The sequence below is a fragment of the Perissodus microlepis genome, chromosome 2, assembly GCF_051167445.1.
Source record: "Perissodus microlepis isolate ML-2025 ecotype Zambia chromosome 2, ASM5116744v1, whole genome shotgun sequence".
Lineage (NCBI taxonomy): Eukaryota > Metazoa > Chordata > Actinopteri > Cichliformes > Cichlidae > Perissodus > Perissodus microlepis.
The window spans coordinates 22,122,467-22,148,769 of NC_140462.1; positions in this window are offsets into that span (position 1 = coordinate 22,122,467).

Consider the following 26,303-nt stretch of genomic DNA (forward strand, 5'->3'; position numbering starts at 1 on the left):
GAGAGCAGGAAACAGGTCTCATTTAAGGAGTCGGAGCAGCTTCCTGCAGGGGTGATGAGCTTACCGATGGTTGAAATCACTTTGACGGCTTGCTGCTTCTCACGGTTCACCCCACACTCACTCAGTGTGGGGTGAACCCGTGCTGATGATGCTGATGATGGAGCAGGAAATTTCTTCTTCACGTTCAGTCTGCTGATTCTTATTATGATCATGTATTTCCAAACCAACTTTCCTAATCAGGTCTAAAAACAAATTTACTCCACTGAAAACTCATATGAGTGTTTCTGGCTCCAAATGATTGACTTTAATATGATTTTAATGTGATCCAAACTTAAACCCAGGTTTCCAAACTGCTCTCATCATCAAAGCTTCTCTAACTTTGTCCATGAAACATCAAAATCTGATTTTAAAACCTCGGTCTAACCACTGATCTGCTCCTCTGGGTCCAAGCGCTCAAACCCGAGTTTCATTTTGTGGAAGAACCAAAAGCCAGTTTGCATAGTGAGAGCACAAACAAACAGGAACCCTGGGGAACTAACAGGAAGCGAATTATGATTTATTTTAAATGGTGATGACCTTCATTTATTTCACATTTACGGGTGGGATTTCCAGGAGTGCTGAAGAGGAGCTGGAGGAGAGTGACCTCTATCCTCCTTGAGCTCTGCAGTTAAACGTTCTAGACTTCCATATTTTCTAGTATCATATTCACACATATCTAGTAAATGTATGTTATTTATGAATAGTAAACAGAGACCTTTGACCTTTGGCCAGCAGAGCGATCTGTATGGATGTGCTGCTGTTTGCTGCATGAGTTTCTGTTTGTGAGCTCAGACAAGGACGGGGCAGATCCCAGCACTGCATGGGGGACATTTCTATATTTCACTGAGGTTTGATGGGGAAGCAAGCAGGCATTTTATGTTTGCTGTCAGATTGTTTTATTACCACATTCACGCATCAGCGACACTTACCGTCTTCCTCTCATTTAATTCTTTTGTCAGCTGACAGATTTGTCTGTTTCCAGGAAACCACAACTTACTTGACTTTTCCAGCTTTTCCATGCTTCACCTGTGGAAACTCAAACCTTTCAGTATCCTCACATGACAACAGCAAATTCTTTTGACTTTTTTAGAATTGAAAACATGTAAATACTATGTACGAGAGGCAACGACACAAGTGTTGCTGTATTTTTATGAAATGGAAAGTTTATGCATGAAAAACATTTTTTTTCATGTGTGAAGCAGCCAGAAAAAATAAGAATAAGTTATATATTAGGTATAAAAAGGCTTAGTGTATATGACAACAAATGGACATGTTAATGTGATCAAATCCCCCTGTTAGTTTGAATGGATGCAACTATATTTAAATTTGATATTGCTCTAACAAAATGTAAGTTTCTAGATTCTGTTAACTGGAATTGATTTTTTCCTGTATGATGGATTTCAGTTGCTGATATTTTCATACAAGTTCTTCAAATGAAATAAACTTTCCATTTTTTATAACATGTTCTAGATTTTTTTCTGATAAATATCTGGAGTCTTCCAAATGGGTGTTAGCTTACATGCGATAAGTGAAGACTTTTTTTAAAAATTCCCACCAGGCTGTCAGAGGTGTTTATGCTAAGACTTTTAAAGCAGTTATAGTGGAGCTGATGAAAGGCAGATTAGAGATTTTTACTTGTTCTAGGTCTAACCAAGGGCTGTCTAATAAGCTTGGTTTAATCCATTTTGAAACATATAGTAATCTATTGGATAAGAAGCAGTGATAAACATTTGGCAGTTGTAGATCACCATTGTGTTTTGGTTTTTGTAGAGTTTAGACCAGGGGTCGGCAACCTTTCTGATGAGGAATGCCATTTAAAATTTCCTCAGAAATCAGTGTGCCATATGATTGCATTAACGATAAATTTAATAACGCTCTATATTAACGGTTACACACTATATAGAACCACTTTATAGAATTATATTTGTTCGCAGATGTTGGCAGCTATCAGCGAATAGTTATCAGCTATTTTGAAACAAAAAAAAAAGACACTTTTTATCCATAACAAGAACTTCATAACAGCAAATGAACTGTACAACAGAAAATGCAAATGCTATTCATGGTGTCCTCACAACAATGATAAGAAAAATAAACTGGGCCAATATGGTATGTTTGTTAATACACTCTGATCTCTGGTCTCCCACTCAGAGACACAGGTCTCCAAGTGTCCAGCATTCAGACGGCTACCTGAGGACACTCATGTGAGAGAAAATCTGCTCACACAGATATGTAGAGCCAAATACTGTCAATAAGGCCTCTGCAATGTTCTGAAGACAGTTAAACTTGTCAGATAGTGATGTCCAGCAGGTGAAAATGCAAGCTCCATGAACACGCACAGCTATGGATTCCAGCTGCTTCGATGTTATATGTATGATTTCTATACATTTTACGTCAGATAAAAACTTTGGTTGTAAGCTTCAGATAATTATTTAATAAAAGCGAGACATTTTAAATGAGAATAAGAAAGTATTTCTTTGTGCCCCCCTTTCCCTGTTAATGCCCTACCTGGCCCCCCCTGGCAAAACTTTGCTAGCTTTTACAGCTGTGCCTCCAGCAAACATCAGCTGATACTAGAAAGTAATATTAAATACATTCTAACAACAGTTAATCAAGTTTAAACGTGCTGCTGTTGTTTAGCGCGACATCCGCCGGTTTCCTCTTTCTGGCACAAAGTGGGCAATAAACAAGCAAGAGAGAAAAGCTGATCAGCTGATCATTGATCAGTTTCATGATTGAAGAAGAAACAGGAGAGGGAGGGGGAGAGGATGAGAGAAGAAGAGGCAGCTGTGCAGCGTAACGACAGAATAACTCCAGCTTTGTGTCTTTTTCCATTCTAGCTGAAGTACGGGACAAACTGTCCCTTTTCACCTCAACACGAAACGCGTAATATTTTCTCTGAATACGGGACGATTCCGTCTTTTTACGGGACGGTTGGCAACTCTACTAACTAGCCTTATGAATTAAATAAAGTTCAACATCAGTAACATCAAAGCACCCACCCAGCTGTATAGAAACTCCGTCATGCTAGTGAGCATGCAGTACAAGTTATTGTAACTGACTGTAAAAAGTCAGCACAACGAAAATAAACTACACCTAAACTTGGTTTATATCTGACCCAGATAGACTGCAGGTCATAACTTCTTACCTGAAGTTCAGTTCACCTGACACTGGGACCGGCGGCTGCCTCGGGGCTCTCCTCCTGCCTCCCCTTTCTCTCATCCACCTGCTGGCCTCCACCACTTGCTAGTTTTACTGAATCTGAGGAAGAACCCTGCCATAGCCACCACCAAACAACTGAGTTATTTTTACACACCGACCAGCATCTGGCCAATCCACCACCTTTCATTGTTTATACCGTTAAAAAGAAGAAAAAAAAAAGTCACTGGGCCACCGAGCAAATGCCCAGTATGCCCGATGGCAAGTCCAGCTATGGTTGTGCCATCAGTTAACCCTTCGCATGCCAACTGTGGCACGCGTGCCTAGGGTTGCCGACCCCTGGTAGAAATTTTGAAATGTTGGAGTCTAGTGATCTAAACCAATTAGAGAGGGTTTATCAGTGAATAGAGTCATCCTTTTAATGGTGATAACTCTTCCCATGAGTGATATATAGGTAAAGTTCTCTATCATGTAAGACAGCGGTCCCCAACCCCCGGGCCAGGCCGTGAGTACTGGGCCGCGAGAGTTGAGGCTCAGGTGTGAAATTTATGGTTTTTTATCGTGGACTTCCCTGGGCCTTTTCCTGTGTTGTAGTTGTGTGTCTTATTTTGAAAGAAAGCATTAAAGGGCAGAGAGGGGGATGTTACTCTCAATGTTGTTGGTGCATTTCAGGAGGACGCTGCTAATAAAGTTACACAATTACACAGTGAATTTGCATTTATTATTATATTTTAAAAATACCACATTTTTGGGTTGTATCATTTTATTTTGTTGTAATTATCTGCAACACTTTAAAGGCCAGTCCGTCAAAAATTATTGTCTGACATTAAACCGGTCCGTGGTGCAAAAAAGGTTGGGGACCACTGGTGTAAGATCATCCTCTACCCTTTTTAAAAAAGGATTCAACCATACCAGGTCTGAGAACTTGGCTGAACAATTTATACCTGGATATTTAATGTTACCTGACTGTAGTGGAGGAGTGGTGCCGTTCGGTGCCCCTTTGTAGGCTGAAGCTCTGTGAAGTAAGATCATTTGTCCTAACACAAACATTTGGAGAGCTGCACAGTGTTTAATCCAGTCTATGAAGAATGAACCAAATCCAAATTTATGTAGAACTGCTAATAAAAACCTGGAAATCTTTGCCCAGTCAAATGCTTTCTCTGAATCTAGGGAGATAACTGTGCTTTCTAATTTGTTAGAGCAGTATCTATTATATTTAGTATTATTCGCTGAGTGTCTACCCTCGATAAAAACCCGTTTCGCTGGAATGTATTACGAATGGAAGTAGATGATAACGATGGGTTACCATCAGGTGGTTGAAGGGATTAATCTGTGATGAGTATAAAGCTTCACAAAAGTGTTTAAAAGATGTATTTTTTTGTGTCATAAGTAATGTTCCCAGCGAAATCCTTTATAGAACAAACAGACAGACAGTCTGTCTGTCTCTCCTGCACAGCAGCAGATGGGTGGGTTTGGTGGCATCAGCACAATTCCTGTGACAACAGACAGAATAAGAAACACCGTCAGTCACAGAGCTGCACACAACAGTGACTTTTAGAAACTCTGACAAACATGAGTCACGGTGAACTGGCTGATTAAAGGATCAGATCAACACATCCTGAATGTGTCGCTAACCGATCGATGCAGCCAGTTTTAGTGTCATATAAAACACTTCACCCTACTAGCCTGACTGTGCTGTCCAAACTACTGCGGTCACAGGTCCAAAGTTTTTATTCATCCAGTAGGAATGTGATTTTTAGGAGGACAGAGCCTAACAGTCATGAAGAAACAAAGACAACTGACGCTCAGCATGAGTGTGAACACAAACAGCAAAAGCGCCACAGCAGCACCTTCAACAGTCTTTAAAATTAACTGACTCTGTGACAGCGATGCCCTCTGACCACCTGAGCACCATCTGTAGGTCATTCAGGGAAAAAATGCACAGCGAGGACAAACCTTTGAAAAGCACTGTGAGGAGGAACATGTACCTGTACAAGTAAGAAGGGAGAAGCCTGAGCAGAGTGCTTTTTAACAGAGGAACAGAATTTCAGCACATACTGGTTTCCTTCAGAAAGCATAAATGATTTTTTTTTCCACACAATAGCAGAATGAGAAAAAAAAAAGGAGCAGGGTGAAAATTATTACTGAAAAACTGACCTTTTCATTGAGCCACAGCACAAAGCACTGCTATGCAATGATGTGCTTTAACTCTGTAACACTCAAAGCTGTAAAATCCAGTTCAAAATGACAGTTATCTTCCAGTTTACACTTGGTATAAAAACTTGAGCAGGGTTCAAGCCGTCACTGAGCATCACCAGTCCAGACCTGAGAAACAGAATCAGCGACAGGCTGCAGTCAGTCAGACTGAAGTACGCTGAGGATGACCCGGAGACAGATTCTGCAGACTGAAGTGCCCTTTGATCAGATGAGATGAAACTCTGTGGACACAGAGACGCTGCTCATGTTTGGAGAAAGAAGACGGAGGCTACCACCCAAAGAACATGGCCCCTACAGTGGTGGTGGCAGTATTACGTTGTGGGGACGCTTCAGTGCATCTGGACCCGGGAATCTCATTGAGGTGGGAGGAAGACTCTGAATGAAGACCTGCAGCAGTCAGCGGCTAAACTGGGTCTGAGTCATTAGTTTGTCTTCCAACGCAACAACCACCCAAAACATATGTCGCTCTTGGTGAAGAACGACCTCCAGTAAGTGAGCGTTACTGACCAGCCTGCACAAAGCCCTGACTGTGAACTGAACGCCAGAAGATCACATGTGGAGGAGCCTGAGCTGGGATCGCTGAGGAGACGAATGAAGACAACAGCAGACGACTGCATGCTGTTATCCAGCCAAAAGGACAGTTAGCATCGGGGGTAATTGTGACCCTGGAAGTTTTCTTGTTTCTGTGTGCAAAGTAAAGTCATGTTAGTATTTACATTAAAAAACCAGGATGTTTGAAAAACGCTGTGCTAAAAAAAAATCCTTGCTCTGGTTAACAGAGACCAGCGCGCCTGCCGTCCATTCATTCTTTTGGCCTTTTGCAGGTAAGTTAAGTTCTTATGGTCTGTCCATACAGTAAATGGATGTTCAGCACCTTCCAACAAGTGGCGCCATTCCTCCAATGCGAGCTTGACAGCTAACAGTTCACGGTCTCCTATATCATAATTCCTTTCCGCTGGTGAGAGGCGGCAGGAGAAAAAGGCACAGGGCTGCAACTTAGCTGAGGGTCCGGAGCGCTGGGACAGGACCGCCCCCACTCCCACATCAGAGGCATCCACCACTACGACGAACGGCAGAGTGGGATTGGCCTGAATAAGAACAGGCGCAGTGGTAAACAAGGTCTTGAACTTGTTGAAAGCTGCCTCCGCCTCAGGGGTCCAGTGAAAAGGGAGCTTGGTGGAGGTCAAGCGAGTGAGTGGAGGAGCCACCAAACTGTAGTTACGGATAAACTGTCTGTAGAAATTTGCAAAGCCTAAGAAGCGCTGTAAAAGTCTGCGGGTGGTGGGCGTCGGCCACTCTGTCACTGCCTTAACCTTTGCTGGGTCGGTCTTCACCTGCCCCCCTGCCAGTACATAGCCCAAGAATGAAACGTCTGTGAGTGAAATTCACATTTCTCCTTCACATAAAGCCTGTTTTCCAACAAGCGTTGCAGCACTGCTCGAACATTTGACTGGTGTTCTTCAAGTGTCTTAGAAAAAATTAAGATGTCGTCTAGATAGACAAACACAAAACGGTCCAAAAAGTCCCGCAGGACATCATTAACTAGGGTCTGGAAAACAGCGGGGACATTAGTTAAGCCAAACGGCATGACTAAGTACTCAAAATGCCCAAGTGGAGTATTAAATGCTGTCTTCCATTCATCTCCTTCCCTGATGCGTACTAGATGATAAGCATTCCTAAGGTCAAGCTTATATCCCGCGCGAGTTGAATGTCAATGAGCTTTTGTTCTGAACCGGAATCAATGAGTGCTGGGAATGAATGAGTAGAGAGTTTGATTTCAATGGTCACTGGAAGCACAAAACGGGGCTTTTGGATCACATGTGTACCACCCACTCTAACCCCCGGATCTACGAGCGGGCGGCCCCTTTTCCTTTTTTGGGGCAGGACATGATGAGGTGTTCAAGTGACCCACAGTAAAAACAGGCCCGCGAACGCCGCCGACGCTCCCTCTCCTCTGGGGTAAGCTGTGACCGACCAATCTGCATAGGCTCTGGCTCGGGATCGTCTCCCGGGGAGACGGCTGAGGTGACAGGCAATTGAGCCACAACAGGCAGGGAAGGAGAGAAAAATAGTGTTTGGGAACATTTGCGCTGTGTCTTGTAACCCTTCTCTCTTAGCCGGTTGTCTATACGGAGGGCGAGTGAGGCCAAAGCCTCGAATGAGGTGGGCTCATCCCGTGATGCTAACTGATCCTTCATGTTATCATTTAATGACTGAAGGAAAATCCTTGGTCGGCCCAGCCCGCTTCAACCGCAGCTGTGCGGAAATCAATGAGATAATCGGCGATACTTCTCCGGCCCTGGCAGAGGCTGAGCAACCTCAAAGCAGTACTGCCCTCAGAGATCGGGTGCGCAAAAGTCTTTTTGAATGCATCCAGAAAGTCATCATAGCAGCAGTTCAGCAAAGGATTACTAGCCAGATATGCCTCCGCCCACCGTAAAGCACGACCACGCAGCTTTCCCACCAGAAAGGAGATGCGGCTGATATCATTAATAAAAGTTCGCGGTGAACGACCGAAGGCTAGTTCAACCTGTAGCAAAAATCCGCTACAAATCCCCGGGTTGCCAGCATAGAGCTCAGGTTCTGGGGAGGCGGCGTCACGAAAAACGCGCTGCTGCAGTAACTCAACGGCTCCATGTCATGGCAGCTGAGGCCGAGGTTGAGCGTGAGCGAATGTGTTGGGGTCCGCCTCAGAATCTGTCTCTTTAATCTTTAATCTGTAAAGCCTGAATAGTCGCCTGTAACCTAGTCTGTTGATCAGTGAGTGATTGAACCTGGGCCATTAGCGCCTGTAAGGATTGCTCATGGGCTCCTAAAATGACTCCTTGCTTGGCGATAGCGGTCCGAGGGGGGTCCGCTGAATCCATGTCGATGGCCGGAACGTACTGTCACGACCGGGCGGCCAGACACAGGTAAGTGGACTCAAATGCAGACACTACACGGCTCGGAGGTGTAGTGCAAACGAACAATTTATTTAGCACTCAAAAATGGCACACCATGAAAGAGGTAAATGAAACAAAAATGCTATACGTGAACTAAGGGCGAGAGGAAAAACATAGACCTCTGAATATTAGTTACTTACTAACGTAAAGTTTCAGATTACGGTAGGGGAGAGTGAGGTAAGATGAGCCAGTGGGTAAGTTGAACCACCCCTTGTATCTAGGTAACTGTGTACATGTTTTGTCATGTGACCATAAATCCAGGAAGCACTCATCATTTCCATCCTGCTATATTAAAGAGGAGCACATTGGAGAAGGGGTAAGTCTGTATTACACAAAAAAATGTTTTTTGCTTGTCAAAGTAAAATTTCTGCATATCAGGTAAATTGACTGTAATATTAAAACAAATGTATCTGTGTCTAAAATGATATATTATACATGTTGGTGGGTTTCTAAAATATAATGTCATCTGAAGAAGTTTTCTAAAGATTAGCCTAAATTGCTAAGCTAGCCCGTTTTTTTCAAAATGGTGGCTATGGGGCAAAGTGAGCCAAAGGCTATGGGGTAAATTGATCCAATGGTTCAACCTACCCCACCATAAGGCACTGAAATTTATTTAAGGCTCTGACTTATTAAATAGTATTTTAGTTCAGTATACTGAACCCTTTTGTTGTATTTGTCATATGTTAACTATTATAGAAAAGATATCATGCCAAGGACCTACAGACGGAAGACCAGCTGGGGCTCAACACCCCTGGAGGAGATTGAAAGGGCAGCGAGTGAAGTCAAGGGAGGAAAGTCCATAAGATCAGTGGCTAAAGAAAGACAAATTGACAGGTCAACACTCAGGAGATATATTAAAAAGAGGGACACACAGGAGGTCAAATCGGTTGGCTATAGTGGAACAGCTTCAGCAAAGAGAGTCTTCTCTGAGGAGGTGGAGAAGGAGCTAGCAGAGCATATCAAGAAGCTTGCAGAGCAGTTCCATGGCATTTCCCCAAAGAAATGCCGTGAACTGGCATTAGAATTGGCAGGCAGAAACAACATTCCGACTCCCAGCAACTGGACAGAGAAAGGTTTAGCCGGTAGGAAGTGCAAGAAACAACATTTCAGTAGGTTGGCACAGACTAATGTATTTTGTGTAGTTTACTACTTTACCATTACATTTTTTAGGTAAAGAATGGTTCAAGAATTTTTTGGCACGCCACCATCTCTCTTGCCGTATGCCTGAGGCAACATCTTTGGGAAGAGCTACAGCCTTCAATAAGACTACAGTTGTGGAGTTCTTTGACAATCTGGCTAAAGTGATCGACAGGTAACAGAAGTTATCTAATTGAAAACATTAATAACTATTTATGACAACTACAAACAACAGTTAAGTGAATAAATATGCGTACTCTCAGCTAACATTTTTTGCATTACTTAAAAATTTAACTAATCATCATTGCTCTTTTTTTGTTTGACAGGTATAAATTCCCCCCAAACATGAGTTTTAATGTTGACGAAACAGGTGTAACAACAGTACAGACACCAAAGCAGGTAGTGGCAGAAAAAGGAAAAAACACAAGTGGGCTCCATCACATCTGCTGAAAGAGGCGAACTGGTGACTGTAGTCTGTGCTGTCAATGCGACTGGTAACGCAGTCCCTCCAATGTTTATCTTCCCAAGGGTTAGATACAAAGACCACTTCATTGCAGGAGCACCTCCGGGATCAATTGGTACCACTACAAGATCAGGCTGGATCAGTGAAGATGTCTTTGTTGTGTTCCTTGAACATCTGGTTCAGCAGAACAAGTGCTCCCCTGACCTGCCACTGCTGCTAATCATGGATAACCATGAAGCCCACATTTCACTGAAGGCTTTGGACATAGCAAAAACAAGTGGTATTGTAATGCTCACAATTCCACCCCACACTTCCCATCGCCTTCAGCCTCTGGATAAGTGTGTATGGTCCATTTAAAACCTATTACAACAGAGCTCTTGATGGCTGGATGAGGTCCAACCCAGGCAAAACTGCCAGCATATACCAAATTGCTGGTTGTGTGAATGATGCTTTCATGTCAGCAATGACACCACGAAATATCTCCTCGGGATTTAGAGCCACTGGGATTTTCCCTTACAACAGAGATATCTTCTCTGATGCAGAGTTTGAGCCATCCATGGTGTCAGACAGGCCCAACCTGGAGCAGCAGCCTGCCGCTGAAGGTGTTGCACCTGTGGTTTCAGCCTCTCTTTCTGCTGAGCTACCTTCACCAGACCCTGTACATGCATGTGGTTCACGAAGTGACCCCAACCATGCTCGATATGTGTCTCCCACTGATATTCTACCCTTACCCAAAAGTCAGCAGCCCAGGAAACAAACAAATCGAAAGCGTGTGAAGACACGAATCCTGACTGATACACCTGAAAAGCAGGCAATTGAGAGAGCCCATGAAGAAAGGACAAATAAACTGAAAAGCAAAAAAGAAATAATCCACAAAAAGCAAGGAATGTGGAAGAGGAAACAAACCCAGACAAAAATTGCAGTGGAAAGCAGCTCTGAGGAGAGTGATGTTCCCATCCCATTTGAAGACACTTCTGAGTATGACAGTTCCAGCGATGAAAGAAGTGAACCAGATGTCTCAGACCTGGTAGTTGGTGACTTTGTCATCGTAAGATTTGCATCCAAATCCAGGAGCCACCATTACATTGGCCTGGTTGACAGCTTTGCAGACAACGAAGTGAGTGCCAGATTTCTCAGAAGAATCCGAGGGATCACTAGCAGTAAGAAACCCACGTTTGTGTTCAAGGAAAATGATGAGGCATCTTTCCCACGCAAGGATGTGCTGAAGAAGCTACCTCAACCTCAACAGGCTGGAGGAACTGCAAGGAGGGAGCAACAGTTCATATTCCCCTGCAACCTTGATCATTGGAATATTGAATAGTTCTTTTGAATAAATGGTTTTGAACTGGTGGTTTGTTTAGAAACCACCAGTTTCCAGGTTTGTTCTCACAGGTTTACAACTGTTAAAATGGTTTGTTTTCACAATATGATCAGTTTTACATTTTAAAAACTGCATGGTCAGTTTGCCCCAAGATGGCTCAGTTTACCCACTGACTAGGTTCAATTTACCCCTAATCTGGGGCAAGTTGAGCCAAAGGAGCATTTTTTTTTAATAGGTCATTATTTTGGGCAGCGTCATCAGACATAGATTCTGATCATTACATTTGAAAGGAGACATCCTGAAATAAAGGAATATGTTATCATTCTATTTCTGTGTCATTTTTTTCTCACATCCAGGGCAACATGAGTAAAAAGTGGCTCATCTTACCTCACTCTCCCCTACTAAGAATCTGTAGCTACAAACACACTGTGATTGGCAAGAGCTAGTAGACAAAACTGTGACTAGGTATGCTGTGAAAGTAAACAAGACTTGGCTAGGACCATCTCCACAAGTAAACAAGAGTCTCACTGCGTGTGCAGCAGCAAAGTCCAAAGGAAATAGTCTCTTTATCCGGCTGGGTGCATTATTTGGTATTTTCCGAAGCAGGCACACAAGGTACAGGGTCACAGGGTTTCTCTCTGAATTACTGTAATGAAATATGTGTAGAGTCAATACGAGCCCCACGCAGCAGTCAAAGAAATGGTGGCAACAAAATACATAATCTTACTTATCTGGGTTGAAGGCGAGGCTTGGAGGGGATTAAAGGTCCGAGTGAGGCTAAACCAGTTCGTGTACACTCACGGTGAGGTGTTAGGCAGGGAGGCAGGCAGGTGAATAGTGCCGAGAATAGAAAGCAGACCAGCGATGGGAAGTAGAGTGGTTATTGACAGCAAGATCCAATCCACTGTGAAGCTGCAGAGGCAAGTAGGCAGGGTTAGCGTGACAAAACAGCAAACGGGGGTTTACCGAGAGATGACTCTCACTAATGTGGGTTAGCTGACATTCCAGCAAGGAATGTTTGAGAACGCTGGTCTTAAGAGCCTCCCAGCAAATTACACACAGGTGCCACAAACGAGGGGTGTGGTGACTCTGCCCAGTGATGGATTTACTGACACGCAGGAAAACCCAGCACTCACCCGGACCATGACACTCTGGCTCTCTGCTCTCTTCATGAACAAACATAAAGTGGTCACTTCTTATGCAGAGAGTCATCGTGAGTGAAGACGATCTCTGAGCAATTAACAGGAAGCCAAGAAGTGTCTAATCCACGGAGGATTAATGAGCCATGACTGCAGCTGCTGAAGCGGCCTCCATTGGGCCGGAGGGGACACTCTCTGGTGCTAAGCAGATGACAGCAACACACGTACACATGAAGGTCCCTCCAAGCTACACAACGCACCTCGGCCAAACGCCGCTTTATCAGCTGACTGTGAATGAGGCTCTGGGTCCAGCAGCAGAGGCTCTGACCACAAGTCAGCTGAATAACACGAGCTGGGCCTGTGGGCCAGCTTGCCTGTGGTCGCTGCGTTAGCTCGTTAAATCACTGCCAAGTCCGACCTCACCGTGCTCTTATGAAAAAGGTAAAATATATGGTCAGTTTGGAAAGTAAGTGCCTTTTATCCTCGGTTCCTTCCATCCTCTGTCAGTGCCTGGCTCCCTCTGAGGTGTACTCTATCATCTCTGACCTTGGTCTGCTCACTAACATTACACACAAATGACTGTTTAATGAGAAAGACTCCCCAGAAAGGTTCAGCCCCCATGTTGCAGCAACACAGAGAAATCGTCTCCTCTCTGTTCTTCAGCGAATCCTCGCTTTCATTTCCAGGAGAAAATGCTTTTAGTTACGGAGGTTTCCTAATGCACTCAAACCTGGCCTGTGTGTTTTAGTGGGTCAGCCTTAATGCAAATATAGATGCTAATGGAATCTACAGAACAACATTTACACTCCATCCATTTCCATCTTCCTCTGAGGTTGCCCATTTCAGCAACATCTCATTATCCAGAAAGTCGTGGCATGCTGCTGCACCACATTATGTATAGCTGGAACATAAACTGTATACGACAGATGGATGTAACATTTTATCTTAGCTCAGTTTGGGAGCCAGAAGGAACCATATTTGGACAAGAGTGTCTGCATCCACAGACTCAGATATCTGCTCATCAGAAACATCCGATCAAAGCTGAAGCTCAGAGCTCTTCTTCTGTTTGTGCACTTAAGATCAATGCAGCCAAATTATTGGTCAGATAATGCCGTTAATCTATCTCTGGTAAAGCCTAGCACACAGTTCAATTCAATTTTATTTATATAGCACACACGTTATATTGTAAAGGTAACGACAATACAATAACAGAGAGGAACACAGGTTAAAATTCCAACAATCAGACAAGGCAAGGGCTTTGGTGACAGTGGGAAGGACAAAGACACGCTGTGCCAGAGATTAATAATAACTAAGGTTTAAGTGCAGAGAGGTATACTTATGTAAGAATAAATAAATAGTGAGTGAGAAAGGTGACTGAAGGAGAAACACTGAATGCATCATGGGAATTCCCCAGCAGCCTACACCTATTGCAGCAGGGAGGATTCAGGGTCACCTGATCCAGCCCTAACTATATGCTTTATCAAAAAGGGAAGTTTGAAGCCTAATCTTTTACATCTTTTGGATTAACTGAAGTCTTTTCAGGGAGTTTTTAGGACATACTGATAATAATGAATTACAGTAGTCCAGCCTAGAAGTAATAAATGCATGAACTAGTTTTTCAGCGTCACTCTGACGCTAAATTTTAGAGATATTGCACCAATGAAAGAAAGAAATCCTACATATTTGTTAAATATGTGCGTTGAAGGACATATCCTGGTCAAAAATGACTCCAAGGTTCCTCACAGTATTACTGGAAGCCAAGGTAAGAATCTGGTTAGATACCATATTTCTAAGGTTTTCTGGGCTGAGTACAATAACCTCAGTTTGATCTGAATTTAGTATAAAACTGCAGTGCCTGTAATACCTACAGCGTGCTCTAATCACGCTAATAGAATATTATGGTCAACAGTATCGAACGCTGCACTGAGGTCTAGCAGGACAAGCACAGGGATGAGTCCACTGTCAGAGGCCATAAGAAGATCATTTGTAACCTTCACTAAAGCTGTTTCTGTGCTGTGATGAGCTCTGAAACCTGACTGAAACTCTTCAAATAAGCCGTTCCTCTGCAGATGATCTGTTAGCTGTTTGACAAATACTCCTTCAAAAATATTTTTTTATATGAAAGGAAGGTTAGAGATTAGCCTATAATTAGCTAAGACCGCTGGGTCTAGAGATGGCTTTTTAAGTAACGGTTTAACTGCTGCCAGCTTGAAGGCCTGCGGTACATAGCCAATTATCAGAGATAGGTTGATCATATTGAAGCTTTTTGATAAACCAGCAAAAAAAAAGGAAAATAAATCTGGTTATTGGAGCATCGTTAGCTCCCTGGTGAAAACTCAGGGTGAGGACAGCACAGCTTGCATTTTTCTTGTTGCTGTACTTCTGCTTTCAATTTAGGCTGTTAGCTGCTTTTGGTTCTAAAGCATATGGTGATAAATTACCACAATATAGAAAAATATTAAGTACTGTTGGTTTATGTAAAGTGAGCATGAATGTGTGTACCCTAGGCTGCAGTGCAGATGTGAGTTTGTAGTGGGAAATGTGGCCTCGGTCTCGACTGCTGCATTTGATCATTTTAATGTGTTTATGCTCTCTTTGATCTAAACTTTAATTTTCCTGAAAATCTGTGCGAATTTGTTGTAATTCACAGCAGACACTGACAGCAGCCACAATGGAAGTGCTCTGCTTTCACCGAGCTCGTGCTCATTTCTTTCTTCTACACAACACAAAGCAGAGTTAGAGAGGTTATCCCTACTGAAAGCTGGAAGCTTCTGCCTACTACTGTGATAGCTTACGTCAACTATAATTTCACTACACAGTTTCTGAAAAGGACTCTTAGTGCTGCTCCAAGTGGGAACTCATCTCCGAGGACATTTATGAAACAGTAGAGGATGGTAGCATGAACCAAAGGTAAGAGATGCTCCCAGAACATGACAGAGGTTTTTCTGGTTTTGATGCTGCGAACACTTTGAAACTTCAACACTAAAGATCTGTGTGAACTTTCGCTGCTCTCATCTCCATTCATCTAAAGCTGCTTCCACACACAGGAAGTGAAGTGGGACATGGCGACCACAGACCAACAGACCAATGACATTCAGTGAACTGAAGCAGGTATTGGTAAAAAACTCCCAATGGCCACGCAAAGTGGGCGTGAATGTCATTACTTTTATTTTGCACAAAAGAACAAGAGCATCATGGTGAAGTGCTAACAGCATACAGGAAAGAAACATCTGCATTTTTGAGCTAACGCTGCATGTTCACAGACAGCATGCTAATGTTAAGCTAGCCAAGAACCCAGACTGAAGCTGAGTGTATGCAGACCCCGGCCCAGCCACCAGAGCCTGAACTTCAGCAGGTAACAGAGGCAGAGCTGAGCAGTCAGGCTTCAGCCTCTGTTTCTACTTTCTACAGTAGAATCACCGTGACGACCGCTTTCACCTTTGCTTTATGCTCATAGGTTAAAAATTAAAACAAAGATGGTGTGTGTCCTCTATGACAAGGGCGACTGTATCCTCAGGTTTATGTTCTTAAATGGTGATTGTGAGACAGTTTCAAGTCTTTTTACAAAGTAATGAGCAAATAATGTAACAAATAGTGTAACGAGTTACTTTCTCCAGCTAGTAATTAACTAATGTACTGTGTTAACTTTAAGAAAATTGCAGAGTAATGTGTAATAGATTACTTCTTGAGTAACAACCCCAATGCTGCTGATTCCTGTGATTTCTCTCACATGTACCGAATCCTAACCTCCTGCATGAGCCAGCATTTTGAACAGACCAGCGAAAGCAGAGCAAGGTCACAGCAAGCTGATGAGAACACCGGCAGCTGAGTGCCGCCCTCTATGATCACCTGCTACATCAAGAGGAATCTATTTACCCCGACGCCCCACAGCGATGCCCCATTATCGCCCCGCCAGCGCGTAATCTACTGAGACTTCCCGTTATTTCCACTGCCTCTGACGTTCACAATGAAAGCACATTATTTTACACCACGCTCTCAGAGTATGACAATAAACACACACAAACACCACCTTCACAGCAGATGTGTGCAACGACAGCAGGCTGCGTCCTTCTGAGAAACAGACTCAGAATCAGAGCAGATGGGCACCAAAGATCAGTACCACCAATTCAGCATCTCACAAAATATCTACTGTTCACTACTTCATTGCACTGAAACGCTGCCAGAAAAGTTAATCCATCCATTTTCTTACTTATACAATGAGGGAGCAGGCGGGGAGTGGAGCCTCCCCCAGGTGACATCAGGTCAGGCTAGGTAGCACTGGCCGGTCGACCACACGAGCAGAGACCCGAACCAAAACCATAGAAAATGCACAGCATGATGAAAGGCGAGGAGAAAAAAAGAACTCCTCCCAGACTGAGCTCCAACAGGGAGATCAGTTTGAGAACAGAAAAAAAATACCTCAGCACAGACACATGAATCATCGCATCTCACAACATAGAAGACATAGCTTCGAAGGCGTTTGGAGGGGGTGAGTGTAGGTATGTGTCAGTGTACATGCATATGTGTGCGCATGTGTGTGTTCGATGTTCCGCCGAGAGAAAGTGTCCCTTCACCCGGTTCTTCGGTTGACCGGGGGGGGGGGCCTTGAATGAGGAGGGAGAAAGTCACAACAAACAGTCTTATTATCTAAGGGAGAATTGTTAACGTATGAAAGATGAGTTAAAAATACTGACATGATGAACTATTTTAAACTCAATTACAGAAACTGAAAAGACAGATGAAAGACAGCCTGAAGTGTTCTTAATATTATGGACTTTGAGCTCTGTACTCTGACTAAACAGACTCGATGTTCCTGCGCTGGGAAGCATGGTCAGTCCAGATGAAGATAATCAGGCTCAGCTCTGTAAAGCATGTGTTACCAATGTTATTCCAACAGGACTGATAAATGATATATCTGCCTAATGTCTTAGAGAGCAGCTCATTTGATCCATGCAGCCCTTTCACACCTCTGACCACATTAACACGTGTACCTGACACTGTCACACATCAAAGATCATATTTAGCTGGATTTATCATAGTCCGAGTTTCCAACAAACTGTTTGGTGTTTCTGGAACAATTCTAGCACAAACTCTCACAAAGTTTATTAATCCACTCATCACATATTCTCACTGCCCACCAGCTCAGTTCTCAGGTTCTATTTAGTTTTCTTTATATAGTGCCAAATCACAACAACAGGAACCTCAAGATCCTTTATAATTTAAGGTTAATACCCGACACTAACACAGAGAAAACAACAATAATCAGATGATCACTTTTGAACAAGCACTTGGCGACAGTAGGAAAAGTTAGAAAAGTCAGTAAGAAATTCACATTTAATTTTTTGATACTTGTAGAGGATGCCCTGCCCGCTATCTAATCAAGTTCAGGACAAACCAGACCTTCCAAGTATTTATGTGCTACATCACAATATCTGTCAGTTTAATAAAGAAATACATTATGTTTAATGTCATATATTAGACATTATGAAAAGCTCCCCCTGTAGGGGGATCCACACTGACATGCTGTGACAGAAAACAACCTTCAGCACTTCAGCGACAGCAGGCGTCCTCATAGGATGCCGTCAGCACACTGACAATACCGTCTGTCTGCAAAGAAAAAGACTTTGAAACCTAGAAGAGGCTGAAAGTGTGAGAAAAGGCTGCATGAGGTCAAATAATTCTAAAGGTGAGGACAGGTTTGTTTACCTGTGTCGATCAGCTGAAATACTAAGACTTAAATCCTTGAATTACTCAAAAATTTGAATAAAACTGAAACTTCCATATATCGTTCTGTGCAAAAGTCCCAAATCACACACTCAAGACTTGGTTCAAATTTTCTAAAGTGCTCTTTCAAAAATTAGGAAATCAGGAATTTTTTGGATTGTTGAGCATCTGAACTCTGACATATGAATCATTCAAGCATAAAAAGACTCCTAACTCAAGGATGAACCGGTGTTGTGTCTGCACATAACAGACACCTGGTTAACTTTAGGCTCTTTGTTTCCAGCAGCCAGTCACACAAACACTTCATTTGTTCCCATTTCTTTAGTTCAATCTTTGAAAAATGTTAAAGATTACAAATTTTGAAATAAAATAGTATTTTTGCTCCATGTAAATTAGATGAATAGTATCTGACACAGGGGCTGAGAGATGATCTGGATCTTCAGCCGATCGTCTACTGTTCACTGAAGCCTCATCAGAAATGTCTCAGTGAAGGACGGCTGTCAGGAGGACATTGTTGATGAAGGGAAATGGGAAAATGACACAAGAGCTGGACTGAAGATCAGAGGAACAGGTCTGATGGAGAGACGGATCCACATCATGGTCAGTATGTATGAGGAGGTCAGGAGGAGGTCTGACACTGAGAATCTGCAGCCATCTGTGAGGCACGGTGGAGGCTCTGTCATGGTTTCAGCTGCAGGTCAGTCAGTGGTGTTGGAGATCTTTGATAAAATGATGAATTATGAAAAGTACCATGAACAGTATCAGTCATGGATGGGCCTCCCCAGAGCCCGGAGCTCAGCATCACTGAAGCAGTGTGGGGTCATCCTGACAGAGGACACAATAAGGCAGAAATATCCAAAGAAGAGCTGTGGATCGGTCAGACGAGTGAAAGTTCCCTCGCTGTCAGTGTAAAGAAGTTACACTACTTTAATGTACATTTAATCCTTGGACTTAAATTCACTGCGAATGTCCCATTTTATTTATTTATTTATTCTGACTGTAGAACCAATGTACAAAATAGAGAAAAGAAATTACTGTAATTATTACAACCAATTAGAAGAAAGTTGGTTTAAAAGGGGGAGTATTTTCAGGATAAAATAAAGAAGGGTTATTTTGAACTGTGACTCATGCAAAGCTCCTGTAGAGTAGTCCAAGGATAAAATTGATCAGTATAGATCTGCCTGAAGTTAACTGCTCCCAGCAACAGCTGCAGGAGGAAATACATGAATATAATGACAGGCTAAAATTTAAACACAGCAAAAACTCAAAATCTTACCAAGTATATGTGTCCTATTTCTAGTCAAAATAATCTCACCACACTTAAAATAAGACAAAATCAGTTAAAGAGTAACATCTCAGTAAGATATATGAACTTGTTTTTAGACAGTGGATCTTGAATCTAGAAAATTTTCACTTGTTCCATTGGCAGATTTTTTCACTTAATACAAAATATTTTGACTAGAAATAAGACAAATATACTTGGTAAGATTTAGAGTTTTTGCAGTGAAGGGCCATGCTTAAGTCAGCCCTGGTATACTGCTAATCTGACCCCCTTTTAACTCAAACGTCACCATATCCAGATTTAAAGGTGAGTTAAAATTGACCAAGCCTTCTGATATTATTTAAATGTCAGGCTGTCGTGTTGTTATGTCTCCGTCCACGGTGGTAAGAGCACAACACGAGGGTGTTCCTGATCAAAGCCCCAAATCAAAGTCAGGATGGTTTACAACAGCAGCTAAAAATGTGACAATAACTGAAAGCCTCTCTGGGGTGAACCGAGGCCAAAATAACAAACACGGCGTCAGAGAAGTGCTGACTCTAAACTCCAACCCAGCTCCCCGAAATAAACTAAACAGTGCAAAAGGAAGCAGAGGTTCACCCCTGCAGCTTCAGCGCTATTTACAGCCAAAGGAGGCAAATATTTGGACAAAGGATTGACACAAATACACCAATCGTCACTAACCACAGGCAGCGGGGCAATGACATTCACACAGGGCTGGAGGAAGCACCCAATACTTTACACAGCACCTCACAGCAACAGTTATCTGAAGATTCTTTATACGCTCAGATAAAGACTGACCAATCAGACGATCCTCTTTAAATGCACATGGTGACACTGGGGAGGAAGAACTCTGTTTAAACAGGAAGAGACCTCCAACAGGACAACAGCAGGGTCAGAGAGGTGCAGCGGAAGGCAGGACCAATAAACTGACGGAGAGACAAGACATAAGATAGTGACAAGTACCTGTGGTGTATAAACACCACATGCAGCACATGCAGTGCATCATGGGAATCCCCCAGCAGCCTACACCTATTGCAGCATAACTAAGGGAGGATTTAGGGTCACCTAATCTTAAAAGTGGAGATAGTATCTGTCTCCTGAATCCAAACTGTAAGCTGGTTCTACAGAAGAGGGGCCTGAAAACTGAAGGCTCTCCCTCCCATTCTACGTTTAAATACTCTAGGAACAACAAGTAAGCCTGCAGTGTGAGAGTGAAGTGCTCTAATGTGGTTATATGATACCAAAAAAAACAGGACTTTGTATATGAGGAGAAAATCACACACAGTCAGAGAGGGAGGTAGACTCAGGTGAAAATGGTGTTCACTGATTGGTTGAGCATTGGATGTGACTGAGAAACCAAAGACACTGCAGCTCATACAGGGACACAACGTGGCCCCATAAATTACCAAATAATGTTATTTTGGATTGACTAAACTAGTAACTGAGACCATAAACCCACCTGGGAAGTGTTTACTGAGGTCAGAATACTCTACTCTGGGTGGAGGCTTCATGTTTCAGGCAGCTTATAGAAAACAATGACTCGGTGTGGATCAGAAGTTAGTGAGGGTGGTTTCTGCCTCTGCAGCTTCCTGGAGTTACTCTTGTAAAAAAACAGGAACCTGCTCTGATGGGCGCCAAACCAAAACTTTATTGATATACACCGATGTGCACGGGGAGGTTATCAGATGTCGTCTTTGTGGGGGGAAGGGTTAGGGCTTTGTCCTGACGCTGGGAGAAAGGACCCGACAGCAAGTGGTGCTGATGATGATCCTGAAAATAAATTGACTGTGTTTCATTCAATAATCAGAGCTGTTCTCTGAGCTCATGATGTGCTCGTCCAGCATTCTGTTCCTAATCTTCAGTCCGGCACGAACACACTGAAGCAGCTCGGGTTTACATTCAACATTCAACCAGGATTTCCTCCTGATTTTTTAGATGTTGACTCCGTAAACAGAACAAGGAAGTGGGATTTAATATGACTCATTACGGCAGGCCAAACCTCAAATCTGGCAAAACGTCACGAAACACAAGCTGCTGTAAGAGTTCCCGTGTTTATGGGCCTGAGCTAGAGTCTAATTTGAATCGGAGCCGTTCAAGAAGCTGAACTTTTCCATGCTGGGTTTGGCTTTCAAACACAGAGACAGTCTTTTCAGCTCCTGCCCTCTAAGTACAGATGTTCCTCTCGTCTTTCTCTGACTCTGCTGACTTCAACCTCACCTTTACCTCTCCAAAGACATAAACCTGAGAGCTTGGTCGATGAATACAGAGCATGAAAAGCCTGAGCTGTGTCCACCAAAGCTGGATTCACAGATAGACGGATACGCATGACCTAAACATTAGAAACAGTCTATCTATAGTCAATCTATAACTTAGTTCCAGTTCAGCTCAGAAAAACCTAAAATCCAAAATCTGGAGTTTTTAAATAAAACTGCTGACCCAGTCTGACCTGGTTTTTATAGCCTTGTTAGATTTTTAATCAAAATGAACACATCTCAGACTGAAATCTTTTCTCCTTTTACTGAAGGCCTGGCTGCACCACAGTGTTATACACAGCCAATAATAATAATAATAATAATAATAATAATAATAATAATAATAATAATAATAATAACATCATCATTATATAAACTGTCTCGGCGGTCCTGGTCTGGTCCTTTGCTGAGCACAGCTCCGCCTCCGGACCCAGCACTTCCTATGACCCAACATATCCTCATATTTGAGACACTGCCACGATCGTCTGATGTCGACATTAAAACCAAGGTGGGGTGGGGTGGAGAGCACCGATCATCCCGTCACAAACAGCTGGAAGTCATCCTGATGCTCAGGCAGCAGTTCTGGTCTGCAGCGATCAGCAATGCATGCGCTGCCCCGAGTCTGAAGGATTAGCTAAAGTAATCACACAAACTTTCTTACCTCTGTGACGACCCACTCCACTCCAGTCTTTCCTTTAGGCCCGTTAGTGTGGCAGGTGAGAGGTGTGGCTGTGTTCCCAGAGTGCTGTGCTCTGTAAAAGCCCTCAGAGCTCAGAGCTGGGTGGCTCTCCTCTCTCTCAGACACCTCCTTGGATGCTGGCTGTTCTTTTGTTTTCAGACTAAACAGTCGTGCAGTCAAATCTGACTGAACCTACACACAACAGGGTCAGCCTGACTTCTGTCCTTGTTTCTTTCTTTAATAAAGCTTTTTAGGTGAGTTTATGTATCACGCAGACGTCCCACATGCTGCACTGCGACTTCCGGGTGGTTTGATTGGATTGATTGGGTGGTTTGGGATTTGACCAATCAGAGTCTCTGCACCTTTCTGAGAGACCTGAGCTGAAGGGTGCATTAAGTGCTGTGGGTTAATTGCTGAACAATGAACTGCAGCTTAGATCCACCTGAGGTTTCAGCAGCAGAGACACCCCAGCTCCATGTCACACACACATGCTACCGATGACACGAAGGAACAGGATAAATGGATGACTTCAAAGTCATGTATGAGATGTCCCTGCATGAAAAAGCATTGGCTCGTATCTGACAGGTGTTTGATGAATGAGCCACAGCAGGTGCAGGTTTGCTGCTTTGTGAGGACAGCGGTTGGATTGGACTGTGATGAACATGAAGCAAGGACATAAAGACAGAGAGAAGTGTCCATGAAAATGAAAATCTTTAGGATGAGGTTTCAGTGATGAAGTCTGAACAGCAGAACACCGTGACACATGGATGTGAAGGATGCAGAGTTCACAGAAGCTGTTTTCATCACGTCACACAGAGGACTCGGCCTCTTTGTTCTATTTGTTAGCTCATCAAAAGGCATTTTGTGCCTTTTCCCCTCGTCTGCCACTAGACTGTAAATGTCAGGCACTCCGGACAGCCGACGATGGAGCCGCTCTCTTTGTTTCTGTCTTCTAAAGCCAGAACAATTACAGCGGGGGCTGAAAATGGACCTTTGCTGTGAAAATCCATTCAATATGTTGTTCCAGAAATGAAAGGACTCGGTGTGGATGAAGAAATAATGGCCCACTGTCAATCTATCTGATGGACCAGAGGAGAGGAATGAGGGTTTCCTCTTTAAGCACACAGTGTGGGAACTGCAGCAGATGTTTTATTAAGTCTGATGAAGGACATTTACATCTAAACGTACCTTCATTCACTGATGACCTTCCAAGGCCCTAAAGTACTAAAACACACAGAGCAGGTCAGCATGAGAGGCAAGTGTGAGAGCTTAGATACAGGGGATAGACATTGGGCAGGCAAACCTTCAGAATAAAACAAGATATAAACAACTCACCGTGTGGCGCACTCGTTGTTCTCTCACAGCAGGCAGATTTCAACCAGAGAAAGTCCACAGCCACTCAGTTCATCCGCATCACCTATACTGTAGTCGTTGACCCCACCATTCATCCGTCTGAGTCACGAGAACTGTCTGAGTGTCATCCCTCACCATTGTGAATCCTGCTTTTATTTCCGTTCCAGCCTCAATCCAATCATGCAGCCTTGATGAATCCCACAGGTCATCTGAGTCTCGTTCCAACATCATGAATAGTCTCACTAAAGTCTTTGCACGTCTAATTGATTTCATGCTTTACAAGCCTGTGGAGATTTAGCGCTCACATCCAGCCCAGACGTGGACAATGATCACATCCAAAGATAATTTGCTCCAGTTTATCCAGTTTGCCTGCTCACCTGTCTCTGCTCCTGCCTTCCTCCATCAGTCTCAGCGGACGCCGCTCTTTATCAGCATACACACACCTGTCACAGAGTAAAAGTTACTGCTGTTACAATAACTAGTCTGTTACAGTTACTGTTAGCTTCTTAGATTCTCTTACTGTGACGGGGAGTTCTCTGCACACTCTGTCTGCAACATACCTGCATGAAAACACGCAGACAGGCACACACCTTTCTTTCCTACATACTGACTGTAATTAATAAGGTAAAACAGCCTCAGTGTGTCATGTTACTAGTGTGCTAACGTCCCTTTCTGTGCTGAAGCACGGCTGAACTGTCATTTGAGCTTTTTAGTTTTGGAGCAGATGAATCGTCTTTTTTTCTGTTTCAGGTTGACTGTGAGCCGAGGGGCATAGGCACGCCCCTCGGCTCAGAGTGAGAAATGAATGGACCCATCAGTCTGTTAGGGCTGACCTGTTAGATCACCATGGTAACATATCACCTGGTTGGGAGCAGGTGGGCTGTAAGTGCCTCTTTTTCTGCCTGCTTAACACCTGCTCATGTGAGAATGCTCAAAGTCTGAAGAGGTTAGGTGGACTCTGTGTGGACTCTCTTTGGGCTCTGTGCGGACTCTGCGTGGACTCTGTTTGGACTGGGCTCTGTGTGGACTCTGCATAGACTCTGTTTGGACTCTGCTTGGGCTCTGTGTGGACTCTGTTTGGGCTGGGCTCTGTGTGGACTCTGCATAGACTCTGTTTGGACTCTGCTTGGGCTCTGTGTGGACTCTGTTTGGGTTGGGCTCTGTGTGGACTCTGCATAGACTCTGTTTGGACTCTGCTTGGGCTCTGTGTGGACTATGTTTGGGCTTTGGTCAGTGTGTTCAGGTGGAACGTGAGCAGAGGGAACAGTGAGCCAGAAGGCATTCTCAGAAGTGGAGAATGCTTTCCCCGTGCCCCTTGGAACACTAAGCAGAGGTCAGCATGTAGTTGGATGGAAATGGGAACGGTCAGCTCCGTCACATCTCTCTTTCCTGTGCACTCTGTTGGGTACACAGACAACGGGCTGCCGGTAACCACATTAAACTCTCATCAGGAAGGATTTTCTCCTCCTGATTGAATTGACTCGCCGTGTTGACCGGCTGCTTCATTAACTTCGCTGTCTCTGACTGCCAGTCTCAGCCCCAGCTCTGCGCCTGCTGTTCTCGTTGTTCTGTCTGCTTCTGATTGGCAAAGATCTGCTGTTGGCAAAGAGCTCGAGATCACTTCCATCAGCTGTGTTTGAATGTTGGGCAGACATGAGGGCTAACACAGATTCTCTGCAGGCAGTCATGTGGAAAACTGCTGAGACAAACATGCTTAATGTTTCGTTATATTAAACCTCAGAATGCAGTACTTTAATAGCACCACAGATAAAGTACACAGTACACAGATGTGCTGGTTCTGCACACCATCCTGATGCTGCTGCACGCTCGCAGACCTGCACAGAGGAGCATCAGCTGTATCAGACTCACAGGCCTGAGTCATTTTCTGCCTTGATCTATTTTCCTTTTTTGTATTTGTGCATAACAGAGAAAATGTAAAAATAATTTCAGTTTCAGTGAAATCATTTTTATAAGTGAATGATGCTGAAGCAAGTCTGCATTTCCTCTAGTGATGACTGGAGGGTCACCACAGGCGTCTCTGTCTGCAGCAGGCCAAGTCTCGGTGCGGTCTGGTGTGGCATATCTTACCCTGCAGCTGTTGGTGCAGATAAAGTGCAGTTTTCTCCAGTCTGTCCTCTTCACAGTAGGCTCTTCAAACTTCTGCGTCTGAGATGCTGTTGTGGATGCAGCACGCTCCACGGCCTGTGCATTATTCCAGTATGCACACATATAACCACGTCCTCAGCTTCATCTGCTGTACAGAGCCCTGAATCTAAGCGGTCATAGCTGATTTCCACTCATATTACACGCAACAGTAAAAAAACCAACAACCTCAAACACTGACCTTTGACCTTTGATTATTAGGAGGTAAGATTTTCAGAAGTATACATGCAGGAATCCTGCAGTCGGACCACAAGTCTGAATCTAAAAGCTGAAGTAAATACAGTGAAACAGCTGAAGACGACATGTTTTGGGCCACTGTGGGCCACTGCAGGCACTGTTGTCTGATTAGCCACTTAAGTGTTCAAGTAGTACAAAACAAACATCCCAAACAAGAAAACACCCATAAATATTTCTGAAAATGTTTTGTTTTTTTTGA